The 17,623-nt window shown below is 40.6% G+C and overlaps 1 long non-coding RNA gene across 2 annotated transcripts in view; it reads right to left on the bottom strand.

Annotated features, from left to right (window-relative positions):
• LOC120879903 overlaps nt 1–17,623 on the bottom strand; it is a 72,287-nt gene that overhangs the window by 10,071 nt on the left and 44,593 nt on the right. The window contains exons 2-5 of one of the 2 annotated variants that reach the window (XR_005724899.1): nt 16,607–16,732; nt 14,848–14,923; nt 11,710–11,827; nt 9,649–9,803 (exon numbers count right to left, since the gene is read on the bottom strand). This is a non-coding gene — a long non-coding RNA (uncharacterized LOC120879903). Of the gene's footprint in view, nt 1–9,648; nt 9,804–11,709; nt 11,828–14,847; nt 14,924–16,606; nt 16,733–17,623 lie in introns of those variants that run through there. The other variant, XR_005724900.1, reaches the window with a different exon arrangement.

The following is a 17,623-nucleotide window of genomic DNA, read 5'->3' on the forward strand; positions in this document are numbered from 1 at the left end:
AGAGACTTCACTTTGCCAACAAACATCCACATAGTCAAAGTTATATTTTTTCCAGTAGTCATGGATGGATGTGAGAGCTGGACCATAAATAAGGCTGAGAGCCAAAGAATCGATGCTTTTGAACTGTGGTGTTGGAGAAGACTCTTGAGAGTCCCTTGGATAGCAAAGAGGTCCAACCAGTTCATCCTAAAGGAAATCAACCCTGAATATTCACTGGAAGGACTGATGCTGAAGCTGAAGCTCTAATTCTTTGGCTACCTGATGTGAAGAACTGACTCAAAGGAAAAGACTGAAGTTTGGAAATATTGAAGGCAGGAGGAGAAGGGGAGAAGGGGCTGACAGAGAATGATATGGTTGGATAGCGTCACCGACTCAATGGACCTGAGTTTGAGAGCAAACTCCAAGAGAAGGTGAAGGACAGGGAAGGCTGGTGTGCTGCAGTCCATGGGATGGCAAAGAGTTGGACACAACTGAATGACTGAACAAGAGCAAATGATCACTTATTCAATCCTCAGAAAAGTTCTATAGATATTTATTATTATTATTATTAGCCCTGTTCTACAGGTGAGCAAATGCGACTCGGAGAGGTTAAGTAACTTGCCCAAAGTTACACAGTCATTTTCACTCAGGCAGTATGGTTCCAGAGCACATGTTCCTTACTCCATAATATGCAGTACAACTAACTCATCCAGCACTTGCACACAACTCAGCAAGACAGCTTCCTGACATATAAGTAGCAAATTTACAAAAGGAAGAAAGCATGCATGCTCTGGCTTCCATTTTTTTATCAGCACTTCCTATCATTTCCTGGGTGACCCCCATGTGCCTATCACTTTTCTACAGCTACACAAATGGGAATGAGACAGACACAATTCCTGTTCTCAATGAGCATATTTCTAGTAGGAGAAGGAGGAGATAGAGAATAAAACTTTATACCAGACAGACTCAGAATCTGTTACAGGCTCTAAAGGAAAAGCGAATCACGTAATAGCGAGTACCTCTGACACAAGACGAGGGCACTGTGAGGAGAATGGTCAGAAAGGCCTCTCTGAGACGATGGCACCAGAGCATAAAAAAACTGTTAGAAGGCAATCAGCAGAAACTAGCCACACAGAGTTGAGAAATCAGCATTCGGGCAGAGGAAATAATAAATACCAAAGGCCTTGAGATAGCAGAAAAGCCCACCACTTGTGCAAAGCACTAAAAAGAGAGGAACGGTGGCCCAGATGACTGAAACGCAGCGACCCAGGTTATGAGTGGAACATGATGAAGTTAGGCAGGAAACCAAGCTCAGACATGGCCAAACAGGCAGCACGCAGATTTTATTCTATGCACAGTGGAAAACCCCTGGAGGGCTTCACACAGGGTGATGCACGTCACACTGGCTTCCTTGCGGACTTAGCAGAGACACGCAGAGCGGGGAGACAGGTTAGCAGGTTGCTGCAATAATCCAAGCGAGGAGAGACAGCAGCTTGAGTTACAGGAATAAAGCGGAGAAGAAAGGGAGTACGCTGTTCTTGAGAAGTATTTGGGATATGTATTGACAAGACTTTTGGCTTAAAGCAAGTGAAGGGATGGTGGTGGTGATATTTACTGAGATTAAGGGGATTCAGAAAGGAACTAGATGGTGTGGTGGCGCAGAGGAGGGGAAGTCGGGAGAACATACTCAAGAAGTCAGTGCTGGAAGTGCTGAGTCTGCAGTGTTCAGTTCCTTTCCAAGCAGAGAGAGTTTACATACATTTTAAATTCTTTCTTCAGCCTTTCAGCATGCTGCTGATGCAATGTGTGACGTGTACTCACAATTACAGCACAGACAAAACCTGCAATGATAGTTACGGGTGAGAGAATTGAGTCTCTCAAGAATGTAACTGTTTTAAGACTTACTGCATTCGTGATTTGAAACCTTTCAGATGATCTGGAAGGCTGAAATGTTTACAGAAAAGAAAAGGACTAACCCCCTGAGTGTTCTAATCACTCCCAGACTGGGCCCCTGAAGCTGATCACCTGGGACATTCCTGGATACTATTTCAGAACTGCCCTCTCTCCCACACTTGTAATGTCACTTCCCAGACTCGCTCGTGGCTGGTGACCTTGCGTCCTGCTTCAGAACCACGCACCTGTATCTGTGCCCACACTTCCCCCCTTCTCCCCAGTTACCCCCTAGCAATGTCTGCACCCCCAGCAGAGGTGACCCAAGGGCCCCCTCTCCTGCAGGGGCCCAGGGGCAGGGCTCAGCCTTCTCCTCTCTGTTCCTTCAGCAGCTCTTCCTTTCTTACAGGACAGGATCCCTGGATCTTTCACATCACACACCAACACCACCTGAAACGAAGGATTTTGATCCCAATTTTTTCTGCCAACTACAGTCCTACTTCTTTGCTCCCCTTTGCCTCAAACTCCTGAAACTTCATGTCCATGCACCATCCCAATTTCCTTCCTCTTACCTCTCACTCTGTCTTAACTCCACTACTAACTTAATTCCCACCATTCCTCTAAAAACTACTCAGCACTGCCAATAACCCCGCAGTTCAATTCACCTGGCATCTCTCAGTCCTCACGTTACTTTACTTAACTGGCTGGTATAACACAAGTGCTGACTCTCCTCCCTGGAATATCTTACTTTCCCTGGCTTCCAGGACACCAACGCTATTACTTCCTCCTACTTCACAGTCAGACTTTCTCAGGTTCCTCCACGGATCCCTCCTCTTCTCTCCAACCTCCTAGCTACAGAACATCCCTCTACCTCCACTCACTCCCTTAGTGATGCTTTTGAATACTATTCACATGCTGTCAACATCCAAATATTTACCTCCCTCCCAAGCCTCTTTGCAGACTTTTATATCCAACTTCTTGCTCAACACCTTCATCTGGATATCTAAAAGGCTTCTAATACCTAACACAGCCAGCAATGAGCACCACCTCCAAACCCTGAACTATCCCCACAAATCCTCATCCCTGTTGATGGCAACTTCATCTTCCCAATTGCTCAAACCAGAAACATGACATCACTCTTAACGCCTATTTCCCTCTTGTATCCCACATCCAATCCACTGTCATCTTTCTCTGACAGCTTATAGAGCCTAGCTTGAATATTAGACCCCAAAGGAATCATTCAGCCAACCATTAGGATAGAAAAGGAATACACAGGGTACATGCAAATAGTCCAAACATTCTGTCATGCCAACTCTAAACTAATATATTGTCTATAATACATTATACTTTCACAGCTGGTAAAAGAAATCTGTTCTGCAATTGTGTGAGCACACTAACAGAAGGACAACTTATCAAATATTTAATAGGGGCTTCTTTGGCTTTCTGTGTTTAGATTAAATCAACAGGCACAAAACCTTCCTTACCACATTTGCCTAGAATTCAGATGACTAGATTTCCCAATGCTCTTACCAGAAATGACAAAGACATCCTCTGATCTTTCTTACTCCAAGTTTCTATTTTCACATGGCTTTCCGAGTTTGGCAATTGTCGACAGATTTATGGGGCTGCGGGAAGACACGGATGACCCCATTCCATTCTTCCTTCCCTCTTGTCTCAAAGATGTTATCTGTTTAAACTGTTTTGATTCTTTGCCCCCAGTGTTTTTGTTCCACATACTCAACATGATGTCAGGACCTCTCATTTTCAGAAAAGGGCTTGGAGAAGCCACTTACCTCACTGGGCACAAACACTGTTTACACTCTAATGGGTCAATTCCTTTCACAGAGACGCTTCCAGATACTTGGTGGCCTCTCTCAAGTTTCTGCAGCATTTTGATCTTAAATCCCAGTATGTAGCTTTGTGATCCTTCAGGTTTTTAGGAGGCAGTGGCCTACATACTAAGGGATGGCAGTGGGATACTGGGAGAATAAGTTTAAGGAGCAGTCATTTTCAAGACTCAGAATTCTTTCTTGTATGATAAACTACAAATTTGTCATGGTTTTTAAATAATCTAACAATTTCTCCATTCCCCCACTAAGAGAAATCATCATCTCTACTTTTTCCTTATGTTTTCCACTTGCTCATTCACCCCTGGGAACAATACTTCACTGTTAAAGCCACAAGGGTCTGGCTGCTATTTTTTACTTTCCTATGTGTGTAGTCAGATCCAACAAACTCTTAAAGCTACCCTAAAAGAAAATCCGTCATAAGAACCTCGATCTGTATACTTTCGTCTTAAGTTCTCCATCACTAGTTGCAGTGAGAAGCCCCTATTGCTGTGGTCACCATCAGTTGCTAACAATACCTAAATGACAGGATAAATTCTTACCAAAAACTTGGCTTAAGAATGTGAACTGGCCCAAATATTTCAAGGTATGTTCATTAAACATTAAGTGTGTGGGCAGTCAGAACTGTTAAATAATCTGTGACTGTCCAGTCAATGCACCTAAACCACTGTGTTTGTCTGTCCACAGGGCCTCACTGAAAACTGCAGAGAGCTGCTTCACATTTCAAGCCTCAAACCTTCCCACTGTCCTCATCTCCAGCCTCACTGAGGTCCTTACTGAGAGCATCTCTGTCACTCATTCCTTCCCCTGAGGCCTGCTTTCACATGTGGCTCATATTGGAGCTTGGAACCAGGCAGAGGACTTCCTCTGAGTCAATCCAGAATAAATGTACTGACGTCCAACCCTGTGAGAAGCTGTGCAACCCACACAGAAGCCATCAGCCACCTCTGACCTTCCTTTCTGTGTCTCTGAATACTTGGCAATCCTATTTGAGAAGAGGCAGCCCCGCCCCCTACTCCACAGTCTCCTTTCCTCTTTTTCCTTACATCACATCTCTGAGACAGTCCTTGAGAACTCCTCTTTAGTATATCTTTGTATTTCAGTCTGCTATATACAAAGATATTTTTGCTCATTCCATTTTAAATTGGACATGGTAAGTATAACATCTAAGGACAATAATGAAAATGGAAGAGAGTTTTAGTTATTCTATAGTCTAATGACCATGGAGATTCCAATTTAATAAAATATAGCAAAAAAAAAAAAAAAGAGAGACTTCTTAAAGAAAAGTAATTAAGGAAACAACAAGACAGAACAAGAATCTAATACTGTGAATTAACAGATACAGTTTAGAGCAGGATTAAAGTCACCCAACACCACATTCCTTAGAATGTGAAACTCAAAGTCTACTCAAAGGTCTGTTCAGATGTGCACAGACCTTAAGACCCCAACTGCTTTTTATTTGATGTTTGACATTATTATAATATCTCTCATCACTGAAGTGCTCTTGATGGAGAGTTCAGGTGCTTAAAGTGAAAGTGAAAGTCGCTTAGTCGTGTCCGACTCTCTGCGACCCCCCAGACTATACAGTCCGTGGAATTTTCCAGGCCATGATACTGGAGTGGGTAGCCTTTCCCTCCTCCAGGGGATCTTCCTAACCCAGGGATCGAACCCAGGTCTCCTGCATTGCAGGCAGATTCTTTCCCAGCTGAGCCACAGTGTTTAAACTGGTGACAAGCTCAGTGGAAGCCCTGGACTCTCATAAGAGCCTGGCTCTATGTACTACTGTATCTCAGCGGCAACAGCATGTGAACATGCCCTGGGGTTAATGACTGAGACTGTAACCATCAAATAAAATGCTGCAACATTGGAAGGCCAGAGCACAGGGACCCAGGGCAAACAAAGCTAAGCCTAACCCTGGGCACTGAGAAGCTACTCTCTGATCAGAAGAGATATCACTGCTGCTGTAAATAAGGATGGCCCCTAGACTCCTGTTTTCACGGCAACACCAAGTGGCAAGGACTGCACATTCTCCAAGAAGAAAGTCTCTGCGTCAGTTGCAACAAAAGTCTCAATGCTGTACTGTGCCGTAAATCTTTGAAAACCCAGTCAAATCATGCTTCCGTAACAGCAGTTTAACACTCTGACTACAGAAAGAATTACATAAGCATAAAAGAAAAAACATCTCCACATAAAAAGATAATAGCTATTGTTTAAAATTTCCTCTAACAGGAGGAATTATTATTTACACTATCAAAAGGATAAAATTTCCTAAATGTCAAATGGAAAGATAATTCCTTATCTATAAATAATACTTCTTTGTACCTGCTGTCAACATCATATGTTAATTTGTACACAATGTATAAACATCAAATCATAAACCAACTTTCTCAGGTGGAAAAAAAATTAAGAGAAAGTAGTGATTTTTCAAGGATTTTCTCACTAGGTAGAAGGATAGGATAAATTTTAAGGCATCACTAATTTTAATATCTATGCATGAAATTTATTAACTTATGTGTGAGTTTTTCAGAAGTCTCTCCCCACCTGGAAAGCCTTTCCTTACTTTGAGACAGAAGCACTTCCTACTTTGCCTAGGGTTACAAGATCCCGTATAACCCCATGCATCACTACCAGGCCCAGTATGAGCTACAGGAGATGTCACAGAATTTTCCAATTTGGGGTGACCTAAAAGCTCAATTGTTAATATGCAGCTATTAATAGCTGTGAGTGCACCTATTAATACCTATGAATGTAGCTATTCACTACCTAGGACCAGTCTTGGCCTGTTGGCTCAGGTCTAAATGTCTCAATTCAGTGTCATCAATGTAACTCGCAAATGCAAAGTTCTTTCAACTTGTCACATGCTCCTGTCTCTACACTCACTTTCAGTTCAGTTCAGTTCAGTTGCTCAGTCGTGTCCGACTCTTTGTAACCCCATGAACCACAGCACGCCAGGCCTCCCTATCCATCACCAACTGCTGAAGTCTACCCAAACCCATGTCCATTGAGCCAGTGATGCCATCCAACCATCTCATCCTCTGTCATCCCCATCTCCTCCTGCCCCTAATCCCTCCCAGCATCAGAGTCTTTTCCAATGAGTCAGCTCTTCACATCAGGTGGTCAAAATATTGGAGTTTCAGCTTCACCATCAGTCCTTCCAATTAACACCCAGTACTGATCTCCTTTAGGATGGACTAGTTGGATCTCCTTGCAGTTCAAAGGGCTCTCAAGAGTCTTCTCCAACACCACAGTTCAAAAGCATCAATTCTTCAGTGCTCAGCTTTCTTTATAGTCCAACTCTCACATCCATACATGACCACTGGAAAAACCACAGCCTTGACTAGACAGATCTTTGTTGACAAAGTAATGTCTCTGCTTTTCAATATGCTATCTGGGTTGGTCATAACTTTCCTTCCAAGGTGTAAGCATGTTTTCATTTCATGACTTCAGTCACCATCTGCAGTGATTTTGGAGCCCCCCCAAATAAAGTCAGCCACTGTTTGCACTGTTTCCCCATCTATTCGCCATTAAGTGATGGGGCCAGATGCCATGATCTTCGTTTTCTGAATGTTGAGCTTTAAGCCAAATTTTTCACTCTCCTCTTTCATTTGCATCAAGAGGCTTTTTGGTTCCTCTTCATTTTCTGCCATAAGGGTGGTGTCATCTGTATATCTGAGGTTATTGATATTTCTCCCGGCAATCTTGATCCCAGCTTGTGCTTCATCCAGCCCAGTGTTTCTCATGATGTACTCTGCATAGAAGTTAAATAAGCAGGGTGACAATATACAGCCTTGACGTACTCCTTTTCCTATTTGGAACCAGTCTGTTTTTCCATGTCCAATTCTAACTGTTGCTTCCGGACCTACATACAGGTTTCACTTTACTGACATCAATTCACAGAGACTGTTCAAAAGGGTCACCTTTTAATCCCCTTTAAAGGAATGGTGAAGTGGCACATGTGTATCAACTTAAATATACAGTAACACATATACAGGAGGAGGCAGGTACACACTCAAGGTCATGAAGAGGATTCATGGCCACAGAAGTTTCCCAAAGACTGAAAGTAAGTCATCCACAGACACAGTGACAAGGCTCCAGCCCTGCACAGATGTACATTATGATTACTATTTATATTTAAATTGCACATTTTATGTGCATGTGTTAGTCGCTCAGTCATGTCCAACTCTTTGCAACCCCATAAACTGAAGCCCGCCAGGCTCATCTATCCATGGGATTCTGCAGGCAAGAATACTGAAGTTGGATACCGTTCCCTTCTCCACGGGATCTTCCAAACCCAGGGATCAAACCCGGGTCTCTCGCATCTCCTACACTGGCCGGTGGATTCCTTCCCACTAGCAGCATGTGAGAAGCCCAAGCATCACCCTACATGTTCTTTGCAAAAAACCATAACCCCAGGACAATCATAAGAAAACACCAGACAAACGTAAAATGAGGGACCCTTTACAAAATGCCACACCAGAACTCTTTAAAATTTAGTCTTAAGGTCATGAATGGCAAAGAGAGACTAAGTAACTGTCACAGACCGGAGATGACTTAAGAGACAACAGTTAATGAGGTATGTTAGCCTGGGCTGGATATTGATAGCAAAAGGACATGAGTGGGAAAACCGGTAAAAGTCAGATAAAGTCTGCAGTTCAATTAATAACACTGTAGTAAAGACCTTGATGCTGAGAGGGGTTGGGGGCAGGAGGAGAAGGGGACAACGGAGGATGAGATGGCTGGATGGCATCACTGACTCAATGGATATGAGTTTGAGTAAACAATGGGAGTTGGTGATGGACAGGGAGGCCTGGCGTGCTGCGATTCATGGGGTCGCAAAGAGTCAGACATGACTGAGCGACTGAACTGAACTGAACTGAGTGTTAACTATTCCTTTGTTTTGACAAACACACTGTGATCAGGTAAGATGTTAACACTGCATGACACTGAATGAGGAGCACACAGAAACTCTCTTCTATCTTTATAATCTTTCTGTAAATCTAAAATTTTCCCCCCAGAAAAGTTATGTAAAAAGTATTATTAACATATTTCCTAATGATACCCAATGCCAGCCATGGAGACCAAGAAACAGAATGTATGTTAATCTCTGGAGACTCACATGAGAAAATGTTGCAAATTTGGTACCTACCACTTAAGATCCTTCTTTCCTTCCTTATAGATAGCTGGATGCAATTAACAATACCACCAGTATTCCAGCAATACAGCTTTAAATTCTAATAACTTGGCTAAAATTAAGCACACTCCAAACAGAATATAATAAAAAATGGAAATTTTCCAAATTTCATATAACCCTAATTGACTGCCTAGTTTCTTGATCTTTCAATTATGTTATAAAAAGAAAGGGCTACTTTTAATTTTTTTAATTTTCTTTTTCTGCTTACCTGATAAAATCAATCTTTCCTTTTCCTTTCAGTTTCCTTATATAAATTTTAACAGAGTGTCAAATTTGACAAGGCACATTTCACTTCTAAGAACTATTTATCTAGTTTACAAATGGAATGTTTACTATGTTTTGTCTTATAATATGGCCACTTTTGCCAGAAGGGAGTATGTTTGAGTCTAGCAATAGTAGTCTGGAAAGACACGTCAACAGAGCTATGACAGAGACAGCAAGCTGATCTCCAGAGATTCATATGCTCCAACTCCATTATAAAGCTGCTGCCAGGAAGTGATGATCTAATTTCCAAGCCCCCTTTCTTCTAAGTGAAGCTGTGTTACTAGTTTCGGTCTATATAATGTGTTTGTGTAGCATATCCAGGCCAAAGAGCTCAATCATTGTGTTTTTTCCACACTCCCTTTGCTTTGCACGGGAACCTTGAAGGCATACTGTACAGTAATGCAATTCTTCAAAAGAAAAGTTATAAAATAGTAAGAAATTAACACATTAATAATCTTTATATTACATATCACTCACTTTATATCTGTGTAAGGATAGGCTGTCCACTTCAAAACAAGTCTTACACATGATGTTCAACACATATATTTTTGTATATATCTGTTGAAAAAAATCCATATACAAATGGATCCAAGCAGTTTAAACCCATGCCGTTCAAGGGACAACTGCATATCCTGTGTGGGGAGAAAAAGAACAAATCATTTAATCTTTCAGCCTCAACAATCTTCCTCTTATTTCATGTGACTTTGAAAAAGTTAGCTCTTATTAGCAGATAAAATATATTTTCCTCTTTAGGATAACATTATCTGGAAATGCTAATAAGTATTCTGCTATGTTTTAGATCCAATATCACAAATACAGTATCACAGTGCAGATGTACATGTCATTCTTAAAATACTGATTACCTGGATGCATGACCAGTAGAAGCCAAAAGGATGTAAAGATTCCAGCAGTTGTGAAAACTCAGAAAAAGTAAAGATCATAGAAACAAACACCACCTTTAACCAGGACCAGGGGGTACTCATTATTTGTGTCTATATATCTATAGCATACTTTCTTAAAAAAAATGTTTTAAACCAAAAGTAAAACAAAATTAAACTGTGCCTTTGACCTCACAAATATTTCATTATTGTATGCCTTTATCTCAGTCATAATGACATAAGAGTCATGACACAGATATGATTCTCATCTAATATCCATGCACTTCTTCACAATTCTAGTGTTGCTACAGATAAGTATGCTGTATAGATGTGTACGAGAGAGAGGTATGCTATATTACTAGCTTTGGCCAAAAACTGTGAGAAGTAAGACTGTCACTGCCAGGCTGAAGTGGTAGAAAAAAATCCCAGAGGGATTCTGCACATATTTTCATGACCTGTCTCTGTGAATAGAAAACTGGTGTAGAGATGACAGGGTCAAGATGGAACCTTGAATCACTGCTTAAAGTAGGCTGCGTTGGAGACCTGGCAGGCACACTGAAGCCTTTTATATAATAACACACTGAGATTCCTGAGTTGGTTTGTTGCTGAAGCATAGCCCAGGATCCCTGACTAATATAGCACCTTCTCACTCTCTCAATCCTTTGAATTCCATAGCATTTAAATCCACTTATTTCAAAGGTACTCATCTCTATATAAGCTTTCGGTATTGTTAAACAAAGTATTTGCTTAACTTTAACTCAGAGACTCTAAGTTAGACAAGTATATCCTTGAGACCTTTCATTCACTGCCTTAGAGAAAGCATGGCATAGAAGAATGAATCTTAAAAAAAAAAAAAAACAACAACTGCACGTCACTGGCTAGTGTTGAAATTCATGAACATAAGAGGTACTGACAATGTGAATCTATAGGAAACAAAACAAAACAGCAATGAGAGAACTGACTCATTGTACCTATTTTTTTCCTCCATCAGCCATACTGAAGAGGTCTAAATGTCATTTATTCATTTAGGGTGACACATGTCACAAGTAGCAGAAATCAGTTCCTTCGCCAAGTTACAAATATTCATGATTTGCATTTTAAAAGCAATATGCACTCATGGCCAAGAAGGCCTATGGATAAGGCAGAATCTTATCAACTAGAATCAACAGAACAGGGTGAAATGTTAGTGTAACTTCAGCCATCTAAGACCACTGGGGTAAGTCTATAAATGCAAACATGCAACTACTAAATGACTCACTCAGCTGACCAAGTCGGTATGTTCGGAATGTAAGTCATCCAGCTCTGTGCCGCGTCAGCACAGCTGGAGCAGCCGTAGTGGAGACACTCAGGTCTCCTAGGACAACCAAAACCAGTGCCTGCCCATCATCTTGATGGATTCCTAAAACATAAACCTATTTAAAACTGAGGCCCAGTGAAAGTCTGTGACATATATATTCAGATGTACGCTTTTCAGGGCAGCAACTTTTTCCCAACATGAATTCCTAAAGATCTAACCGGAGGCCTCTTTCAGTGAAGAAGGGTTGTGCTTAACTATGTGAATGAGAATAGTGATTTCTCAGGAAGGAGCAGGGAGTGAGAGAAGGCATGAGAGTCACCGAGGGAGAATTTTCAGACCAGCGCACATCCGCGCCCCACTCACCTCAGGTATCTGATAAGCCTTAGAGTCTCAAGCCCTGCGGGATTTGGGGAGCAGGGGTGCAGGCTGAAGGGGCCTCAGGGATCTTGCTCTATCCTCATACCTTCCCCACTTGGAACTTCTGAAATGAAGACAAGCACGCTGCTTTTTCTGTAGGATTTTTTTAAAAGGTGGACTCCTCAGAGAACAAATGCAAACAAATACCGAGCAGAACAGTCTCAGTGTTCCTAGTGGAGACTGAACTAAATGTTTCCTGAACATCTCCTTCATGCTTTTGTCATCTCGGAGAAAAACAGTGTGTTCCAACCTTCTCACTTGTGTTCACATTCCAGGAAACAGAATGTCTCACAATACTGAATAGAACTGGAGGGAGTATACTAAAAATCTCTCATTGATGATTTCATAGAGTTTTAATACAAAGGTAAAACATAGTAGTATGGTCCAAATATAATACTCTGTACCCTCTCAAAATTGTACTCTTTCACTGAAACAAATTAATATATACCTGTAGTGTGCTATGTAGTATCAACATTCATTAGAAAGATTTAACCAATTCTATTTGATTGCATTGTATAATTTAACTCTCGGGCTTCAAATTCTGATTCTACTTCAAAAGTATCTTAAACTATACTTCTGTATCTCTACTACTGGAGAAGTAAATTCAACTCATCTACCCTCTCAAGACAGTATCATTTTCAGACTATACCCATCAGGCTATATCATAAGATTTATTGCTCTCCAACCCAAATCTCATTGTATTACAGTAGATTAAAACCTACTGTTGCTTCTGCATAATCAAAAAGACAAAGTCTAAGCTCCTTACCTTTGCAAAAAAAGCCTTTCACAAGCTTTAAATTCAATTCTGCTCCTCCTCACCTTGTGCAGTATTCTCGAGTCTCATACTTATTTGTGTGTGTGTGGTCATGCTCAGTTGCTCAGTCATGTCTAACTCTTTGTGGCCCCATGGACTGTAGCCCACCAGGATCCTCTGTCCACAGAGTTTTCCAGGCAAGAATACTGGAGGGGGCTGCCATTCCCTACTCAAGGGGAACTTTTCCACCCAGGGATCGAAGTCACATCTCTTGCGTCTTCAGCATTGGCAGGTAGATTCTTTACTACTAGTGCCACCTGGGAAGTCAAATTATTCCTGAACACATATTAACTTTTCTTTGACTTCACACATGCCACCTACTTCACTCAGAATGTCTCCTCCCAACTTCTTTACTAAAAATAAATAAATTTTCCTATCAAAAACAACTCAAATTTTACTCTTTCCTGAAAGTGATTTGTTATTGGATGCTTGTAGTAAGTAACATTAAAACATCGCTGCTTTCAAAACAGGAAGCATGCATTTTAGCTGCACTGTGTGGCACCGCAGTTCCCTAACCAGGTATCAAACCCATGCTCCCCGCAAGTGGAAGTGCAGTCTTACCCACGGGGCCACTAGGGAAATCCCAAGAAACATTTACTATCTCTTTGTTTCTGTGATCAGGAATTTGGATGGAGCTTAGCCGATCATTTCAACAGGGGAAATCTCAGGCTGTCAGGATGCTGACTGGGGCTGTACTGATCTGAAGCCTTGACTGGGCTGGAGAATCTCCTTTCAAGATAGTTCACTTAGATGGCTCTTGGAAAAATCCTTTTTGGCTACTGGCAGGATGCCTCAGCTCCTCAAACATGGACCCCTCCATAGGGTTACTTAAGTGTCTGGATGACTTGGCAGCTGGCCATGAGAAACCTAAGAGATAGCAAGAAGGTAACTAAAGTCTTTTGTCTATTTGACCACATTTTCTTCATAGGAAGTGAATCATTAAGTTCTAATAATAACCATGAAATGCCTTCATCTTTGCAGGGGGGATCAAAGAATTTAGACACATTTTAAAACAATTGCAAAGGTTTCCAAAATTTCCCCAGAAGTCAGCTATTCTTTCTTCTGTTTTCCCTGGTTATTTCTGTTAGCTGTCTTGTAAAACATAATATATTGTCTAAGGAATTCATCTGAAAAGATAGTGTGGGGCTTTAGTACATAAACATCAAACTTCTATTTTGCTATTTCCATATGAAGTCTTGGAAACCCCAAGACTTCAAAAATTAGATTAATTAAAAAATAACATAGGGATAACTGACTAGTCATCTGGCGGGAGAAAAGGGTAACTCTGTATTGTTCTTTATATAAAAATAAATTCCAAATGAGTTTATGATTTTTAATTTTTAAATAAAACTATAAATGTATCAGGAAGATCTGAACAAACATTTTTTATCATCTTGGAGTAGAAAGGCCCTTTGAAGAATGACATAAAAGCCCAAAGTCATAAGGAGGAAGAAACTGATAAAGATGACTACTTAAATAGTAACATAGCTGTATAGAAGAAAAAAAAGATTTAAACAAAAAGAACACATGGAAAAGACAAACAAATATTAGTAACATATGATAAACAAAATATAATTTTCTTAATAAACATAGAGTTCCCTAGTGGCTCAAATGGTAAAGAATCCACCTGCAATGCAGGAGACCTGCGTTTGATCCCTGGGTTGGGCAGATCCCCTGAAGGAGGGCATGGCAACCACCACTCCAGTATTCTTGCCTGGAGAATCCCACGGACAGAGATGCCTGGTGGGCTACAGTCCATGAGGTCACGTAGAGTTGGACACAACTTAGAGACTAACACTACACTAAGAAAGAGTACAAATGAGCAAAAGGACTTCCATTCCAAGAAAGCAGAGTACAGGCTACAATCTAGACATCCTGTAACAAATCCAAAAATGTATAAAATAATTTTAAATGCTTATCTGCCCTTAAAAACACAAAGGAAATGCTCAGGGTACTATAACTATGATAAACCTTTGAATATGAGTTAGAATTAGATTTATTTGTGGGTAACAGAGATCTAAAATAGCAGTAGTATAAGTGAGATTATATATGTGTGTATGTATGTGTGTGCATATGTACAACACCTTTTGGAAAAACCTGAACAAACTTTTTGATCAACCGAATATATACATATACACATATACAAGCAAGATTACACCGGAGACCACACATATACAAGTGATGCACAGACACATTTCTCTCACATAAAAGCCCACAGGCAGAGCACAGGGACAGAAGGGCAGTTCTACCGAAGTCTTCATTAAACTCACCATCCTGTCATACTGCTGCGTGGCTGTAATTCTTGTGGTCTCAGTTGTCAGCTAGATCTCTAGCCTTGTCTCCATTCTAGGAAGCATCCCAAAAGGAGCCATTGACTGAAGAAAGTTTCTAAAAACCACCACATGCATTTCTGCTGACATCTCATTAACTAGAACTTTGTAATAAGATCACATTTAAGCAGAAGTAGTTTGGGAATACAGTCTTCAATTTGTTTGTTCAGATACCCAGCTAGAAATCAGGGATTCTATCTTGTGAGAGAAGAAGAATACATATTTGGAAATATGAACAGCTTCTACATTCACTAAAAGTCAAAGATAACATAGAAAAAATCCCAGTGTAAAAAATTTCTGAAAGTGAGAATTGAAGGACATGGAGACTGAGATCATCAGAACCAGTCTATAGAAAATGTCCATGAACTCCTGGACTAAGCCTTGAAGCTGCCCAGTTCTTTACCTTTCCATAATTTAAGGACTCACTCTTTAGACTGCAAGATGTACTCCAGTATCAAACCAATGGATGATGATCTTTTTCTCTCCCTTAAATTGGCCAGAATCAGCTTCTGCTGCTCTCAACAAAAATAATCTCAATCGATATAGTTCAAGATATCATTCCAAATTTTTCAGTCAAATGCACACACACACACACACACACAATGGATGTGTCTCTTGAGAAATAAAGGTGAGGTTGTGTAGTTCATTAGCAATCATCCATTTCAACAAAAAAAGGGCAGATTTCTCTTCATCTCATTCCATCTTTCTGATTATCACCTCAGGGGTTCAATAGGGGTTCCAAAATATTTAAGACTAATTCATTCTGAGTTTCATGTTTTAACTGCAGATCCAATTATATTATTTCCCTACTTAAAACTCTGGGATGAATGTCTATCATTTTTCTGGAAAAAGTCCAAACTCCTGATCATGATACAGAAATCTCTCTATAACCTGGCCACAGACTAATCCTCCTCCTTTTCTATGTTAATCTGTGCAATCTCTTAGTCAATATAATCATTTACTGACAGCCCACTGTGTGCCAGCCACTGTTATAGATGCCAGATATACAGTCAGGAATGATATTCAAAATATCTAGCAACTAGTATAAGAAGACACCAGCTGTAAACAAATGACAAAGCTTTACCAATGTGTATTATCAGAATACCAACCTGAATGTATCAATAAATACAACGGCGCCTCTACCTGTAAAGAGTTACCTTCTTTAAATGGGAAGAGAGACAACAGATAAAACACTGAACAAGTTATTAAGAAAATTTCAAGTATAAGAAAGATAGAGAAAATGTCATCTAAGGAAGTGACATGTGAGTTATGAATAAATAAGATGTAATAGGTTGAAATATGGCCCACACAAAAGGTATGTCCATGTCTTAACCTCTAGAACTTGTAAACATTGACTATGTTTAGAAAAGGTGGCATTACAGATGCGATTAAGTGAGGACCTTGAGATGAGGAGATTATCCTGGACTATCTAAGTGAGCACTAAATTCAACGACACTTGTCTTTGTAAGAGAAAAGCAGATGGAGGTTTGAGACAAAAAGGAAGAGACAGAGACACACAGAGGAGTAAGTGACGTGAAGACCGAGGCAGAGACAGGAGTGATGCGCTACAAGTCGAGGAAGGCTAACGTCACCATAGCCTGAAAGAGGCAGACAGCGGATCTCCCCGTCCTAGTCAGCCCAGGTGGCCATTAACAAAGCTCCCCAGGCTGGGCGGCTTGAACAACAGACATGTATGTACCAGAATTCTGGAGGCTGCGAAATCTCATATCAAGGTGTTGGCTGACTCACTTCCCCAGTAAGGGCTCTCTTCTTGGCCTCCAAATGCCCACATTTTCATGCTTTGTAGTAATTTGTTGCAGCAACCCTAGAAATATAACATAGAAAGCAACTTTGGAGAATCTGAGAGAAGTACATTCTAGTCAGAATGAACAGCAAGTGAAAACTTCCAAGATCACCTATAGAGAATATACCACGAATCAAAGCTAATAAAAGAAGATTTGGGGGAAATATAACATGTCCGTAAAAACATGCCACTTTTCCTCCAAGGTAATCTATAAATCCAACGCTGCTCCAATCAGTGTCCTCAAAAATTTCTCACTTAAGATTACAAACTGATTTCAAAATTTATATGGAAGATCATAGCCAAAAAAATTCTGAGAAATAAAGGACAAAAGGTGTAATATTTGCTTAACATATATTTTCTTATTATAAAGATAGAGCAGTTAAGAGAACGTGATATTGCTATAAGGATAAGTAGATCAAAAGAGCTCAATTTCAAAACCTAAAAATAGACCTCTATTTATACAAACATATATATAAACAACAATACACACACACATATACTTGAAAAGTCCAACAAAGGTGGCATTTTACTATAATCCTCCTTTCCTTCCTTAGTAAATAGTGGCCCAGGGAAGGTTCACAGAGGGAGTCATCCTTCCCAGATACAAGCAGAAAGGGATGCTTGAGCAGAAGAGAATTTTTAAATGACAATGAGGCTGATTGAAAGCTTGCCTGCTGTTTACTGCTACCATGTGCTGGCAAATTAATGTCAGTGCTGAAATACTCCTGCCCCAGTAGACACTCCTATTGCCCTTGCCCTAAGCAGGCCTCTGACCTTTCACACTCTCCTCTCTTTGTAGACACAGCAATGGAATTTCTCAGTTCAGTTTAGTTCAGTTGCTCAGTCATGTCCAACTCTTTCTGACCCCAGGGATTGCAGCACGCCAGGTCTCTCTGTCCATCGCCAACTCCC

Source organism: Oryx dammah, unplaced genomic scaffold, assembly GCF_014754425.2.
Source record: "Oryx dammah isolate SB20612 unplaced genomic scaffold, SCBI_Odam_1.1 HiC_scaffold_21, whole genome shotgun sequence".
Taxonomy (NCBI): domain Eukaryota; kingdom Metazoa; phylum Chordata; class Mammalia; order Artiodactyla; family Bovidae; genus Oryx; species Oryx dammah.